The 5506-nt window shown below is 38.4% G+C and overlaps 1 long non-coding RNA gene across 1 annotated transcript; it reads right to left on the bottom strand.

Moving 5' to 3' along the window:
• Positions 1-356: 356 nt before the first annotated feature.
• LOC103094086 (uncharacterized) lies at positions 357-1690 on the bottom strand. Its single transcript, XR_008912166.1, has 2 exons — positions 1628-1690; positions 357-693 (listed from the first exon to the last, which is right to left on the bottom strand). It is a non-coding gene; the product is annotated as an uncharacterized LOC103094086 (long non-coding RNA).
• Between the last annotated feature and the right edge of the window lie 3816 nt (positions 1691-5506).

Genomic DNA, 5506 nt, shown 5'->3' on the forward strand with positions numbered 1-5506 from the left:
GGTGAAGATCGTCCCTCCTGAGTGGGGGAAAGGTCGCAGATCCTAAGAGATCCTGGGGCTGAGAGGTAGTGGCTGAGCCGAAGGACCTTTGAAAGAACCCGTGCTGTGGTATTTCCGGCCTCTGAGATAACCAAGCTTCTAGAGTAGTCTGTATCCGGCCAGGCTTGCCGCCCAAGAGAGGTGGTGGGGCTTGGGCGGGAATACAGACATACCGGAAGAAGCTGGAGATTTCTCGGAGTGTTTCTTTGGGCGTTTCGGAACACCTTGAACCAGAGGATTTACAAAAGACAGTTAAATTCCCAGCACCCTCCCTCCCCCTGAAATAGGAGCTTTGACTCAAAAAAATTGTTTCAAAGTTTGTTTCCAAACATGCCTTTTAAGCTTCAATTTAATCAGCGTAATGAATTCCTCCAACCTCTTACACTGAACATGATCACCTTCCAGGAAAACTACAAATTGTGTTTTTTTTCTTCCCTTGTTCTACTACTGAAGTCCTGAAATTTAGTTCTTTAAACACAACTTTCTCTAGAAAACAAAGAACATTTCTAAATAGTAATTTCTTGGATAGCCAATGGTCTGTTGGTTTGGTGTTGTCGTTTAAATTCTGTCTTCACCATCCTTTTTTTCTGTGTCCTCTTCTATTGCCACAATGAGGAAAGACTTAGATCTAGCCCCTTTCCCAGATTGTGCCTCCTTTTCGACATCATGAGAGAGACCGAGACAGAGAGAGAGAGAGAGAGAGAGAGAGAGAGAGAGAGAGAGAGAGAGAGAGAGAGTTAAATTCCATTGGAATACCATACATTAAATATTTATCAAATAGGTTTCAGGCATTGTGAAAAACCACAGTGCTTTCCTTTAAGGACCTTACTAATAGGACACCCACACATATATATGACCTATATACAAAAAGAAAACATGTTAGGTGTTAAGATAAGTACTTAAAGACTTGTAGATTTCCTGAACTAAATAGTCTAAAGGAGAAAGTGAAAAGACTATTAAATCCAGGGCAGCATTTATAACATTATCATAATACATAATAATAATTAGATGCCCTTTGGCCTTACACCACTTATATCTTGCCAAACCTCAACCTAGAGTTTTCACCACCACCTGGCTCTCCTACTCACTGTCTGCTAAACAGGTACTAGAGAAAATCATTAATGTGTGGACTGGACACATTAAAAGTTCATGTTATCCAACTTCAACTAAGCCCTCATTGCAGCAAGGCAGTTCTTATATTCCTTCTTTTTTTTTTTAACCCTGACCTTCCAACTTAGAATCAAGACTGGGTTTTGGTTTTAAGGCAGAAGAATGGTAAGGGCTAGGCAATGGGGGTTAAGCGACTTGCCCAGGGTCACACAGCTAGTGTTATAGTGAAAATCACCTTTAAAGATTGTTATAACATTAATTTATGGTCGCCAAGGAATTTACTTATGAAATTCCTAAAATGAAACACTCAAGTCAGAACAGAGTTTATGGTGGTTTAATCACAACGGGAGTAAGAAAAGGGAGAGGAAGAGAAGGAGAAAGGAGGGAAGGGAAAAAGGTTAACTCAACCTTCTGGCAGAGCCAGAGGGAGGGTTGGCCCGAAGGCCAAGGTAGAGAAGAGAATCAGTCCTTGACTCACGAGACCAATCTGAAGGAAAGCTGTCTGTGGACCTCGTCCCTGCTCAAGCTCCTAGCACGAACTGGCGCCTAGCCCTGTCCACAGGAAATGAGCTAGAGGTTGTTCCCTACCTCACTTCCTGTGCCTCACAAGTGCCAATGGTGACTCAAGCTTGGCTTAGGGCAGCCCAGGTGGGCAGTTAGTTATTTCTGATTTGTCATTGACTAGCACATGCTTGTGTAGTGTGGGTGTGCACAATTTTGGGTGTTAGACCAAGCAAGATGGAGATTTTAAAATTCACAATCCCCCCTGATGATAATTGGGGGACTAGTCTCCCCAATTGATCACTAAACACTAGCGTCCTGCACCCTGAAAAATTCTAACTGCAAGTGTATACAAAATTTTACCCTCTAAGAGGAAAACTACAATAGTTATAGATTAGGGGAAATAGGAGAGAGGCAGCAAACCAATGTTTTGCTGGGTGCATTGACAAAAGCCAATTAGGGGGCAGTCCCCTTTGGCATAAGAAAGTACATTCAAAAAAATGTTCAATCAACTGCACCCCAAGATTCATTCTGGATCTTCCTGTAGTGAAAAGGTTTAGATATCTTTCTGCAAACAGTTCATTCTCTGGATTCAGTTAGTTAGCAAGCTTCTTCTCTGAAGATCTATCTCGAACAAAATTTAAATCTTGGATTTTATGAAAATACAATCCCCCCTGAAGAAAGTGTTGAAAAAACACCAAGTCCAGCTGAGGATGCAAGGTTTAGTTGTGGGGGGTGTGAGTTAATTCAAAAGGAAAAAAAAACAAAAATGAAAACAAAATTAAAAAAAAACACAAAAAACAAAAGAAAAAAGGGAAAAAATTAAGGGAAAAATATAAACCCTTTATATATACATATATATTTATATTAAAGAAGAATTCAAAATCAGTATCAAAATATCAAAAATCTATGTATACAAAATTTTGAGAAAGCAAGAATAAATTTTCTCACAGGCCCGTGTATTAGGGTCCAGTTAAGTAATTTCTAATTCCACAAGTCTGTAGGACAGAATGCAGCAAATTTCACTTACCCATTTGCAGCCAAGGCTATAGGAAGTTGCCATACTATAGGAGAGAAAAAAGAACCAGATTCTTATTTTTATAGGGAAGTGTCATTCCCTGGTCTGATTTTACCTTCATTCTCAGGGATGGAGGGAACCAGGATGGTAGCCAACCTTTGGTACTTGTCTGTAGGTATTTTCACGAAGAGTGTGGATATAGGATGTAGGAAGGCCTACATATTAACGTATGTCAAATGTCGCAACCCCAAGTCTCACACTAGGTTTAAGTCCTTAGTATTGGCTTAGAAGTGCATCAATCCTACCTGGATTGGTCTTTGATTTTTAGACCTGTGAGCTCTTTTGGCATTATCCAGGTTATCTCTGTGCTACTTTTTTTATCTCATTCCTAGAATCAGATACAAACATTAATCATAGTCCCACAACAATTATCAATAAATGGCAGGTTCCCATAGTCTAAAGCTGTTTATGTATATTTAAACTAATATTATTGTGGAATAAAAATTAATATTAATTGTATGTACCTTAAGTACATAGAAATGAGAAAAAGGGAAAAATATTTTAATAATAGAATAATAATAAAATAAGGAAAAGAGAAAAAGGAAAAAAGAAAAAAATAAATTCAGGAATTCAATGTGTCAAAAACAAAATAAAACAGTTCCACTTGTCAATGGGTAGTTATCTCCAATGCATATATAGGATACAGTCAATCAATCTCAGTAGAAGATGCTCTCTTTATATGTGAGCAATGAATCCAAGAGTCCTTTTCTCCAACCTTTATAGATGTTGGAGTAGTTAACCATATTTGGAATGGTTCAGGCAGGCAGTGGCCAGCAGATGGTTGCAGGCAGGAACACAGGCAGGCAGGGCCGGGAGAGCAGGCACCAGGTGAGAACAGAGAGGCCAGGAGCAGGAGCCAGAGTTGGAGCGGGCTGCTGGGGTGGGCAGGACCTGGACCAGGTGAGCGATATCAATCAAACAGGTCCTGATTACAGGCAACAGTAGCCAGGCCAGAAGGGCTGTGATCAGGTGATCGATATTAATCAAGAATGTCCGAAAGAGGATGGCTGCCGGCAGGAGCTGATCAAGATGGTTTTCTAAAAAAGCATCTTGGAGAAACGTGGCTTAAAAAAAATTCTAGGCTAAAAAATTTGAGAAGTTCTCATCCAATCTAGTAGTTGCTAAAACTGTAACAGTTAAAATTTAGGGAAACTGAGGCAGGTAGAAATTAGTTTCTCTCTGCAAGGAGTATTATCTTTTTAGAGGTTTATTTAAGATTAAGAACTTAAGAATATACAAGTAAGAAAAGTACGTGTCTAGGCCAGAGAGAGAGGCCTAGATAACCTCACCTACATCATGAAAGACCAGTCTGCTTACAAGCGGAAACAGGAAAGAAAAGAGAGGCCCAGAAGCCTTTCCAATCAGGTTAAATGCCCCATCTCGATCTCAACCCAGGTGAGAATTCAGTGATATTACAAAGCATTCTGGGGAAGTGGATCAAGGACTTCTGGGGATTGAAGTCCTGGATTCAAGTTTCCATTTTTACAGTAGGAAGTGTCTGAGGTCATATTTGAAACCAAGACCTCCCGTTTCTAGGCTTGGTTCTCAATCCACTGAGCAACCCAGCTGCCCCTTCTTTTATTCCTTCTTAATTGATTCACTGTCTCCTTCCCTACAAAAGCTATCCCACACCTTTTTGCCATAAGCTTCTGTTGATTCTCCTTTCCCGTGGCTGAGCATTTACTGAAAAAAACTGAACCATTCTCTCTCTTCATCTTAAAACTCCTTGACAGTATATACAACTCTTTCCCCTAGTCTCTGATAAAGACTTGACCCTTTTTGCTAAGGCAAATTTCTTTATGTGTGCCTTGCCTTCTCATGAGGAGAGATTCATGAAGTTCACAGATTCAAGATCAACTTTTGTAAAAAATTAAAAAGAAGAAATATTTTGTAAATACCCAAATATAGGTATATCAGCTCTGTACAATCTGGGGAATTGAAATAATATCCCTCTGAGCAGGAGAAACTAGGACAGCTCTTGTTCTCAAAGATAGTCTTTATACAGACTTTCAGTAGAAGCAAAAACTGATATCCATAATACCCTTCCAAAGGGTTTCCAGAGAGGTGTTTCCAGTGATGCCAGCAGGAGGCATGTCAGGTGACATTATAAGACATTTGGTCTATCAATCAGATTTGATATGTAATGCTACCTTTAGGCTACCCTGGCCCCAGGCAAATTTTTTTTGAGAAAGAAGATAGTTTATGTAAACAATTTAATTTTAAAATATATGAAAAATTCATGAACCCATGCAAGGTAATAATAATAATTTAATAATTTATCAATGATTTAGAATTATTAGCTTACAATGTGTATCTTTTCATAAGAATTATTGTGAAGTTAAACTGTATACTGTAAAAATAATAATCAATAATCCATTGCTTTTATTTTTTTATAGTTTACCATTTATTTTTACAACACTGAACTGTAAAGAGCCAAAATGATTCTAAATTTGGATTACTATTATAGCTCACATAACCACTGGTTACAATTTATAATTATGGACATTAAAACTTTTATTAATTAATCATATAAATTATATTGTATTAATTATATTCAACAAATTCCATGTCCATATGGCAACAGGGCAGTTAGGTGGCATAATGGATTGAGTGTCAAGATTAAGAGTTAGGAAATTCTGAGTTCAAATGTGACCTCAGAAACTAGCTTGTGTGACTTTGGGCAAGTCATTTAACCTTTGCTTCAGTTTCCTTATCTGTAAAATAAGCATAATAAGAACACCAAGATTATTAAGGTCCCAGGGTTATCATGAGAATCAA

Source organism: Monodelphis domestica, chromosome 5 (genome assembly GCF_027887165.1).
Source record: "Monodelphis domestica isolate mMonDom1 chromosome 5, mMonDom1.pri, whole genome shotgun sequence".
Taxonomy (NCBI): Eukaryota; Metazoa; Chordata; class Mammalia; order Didelphimorphia; family Didelphidae; genus Monodelphis; species Monodelphis domestica.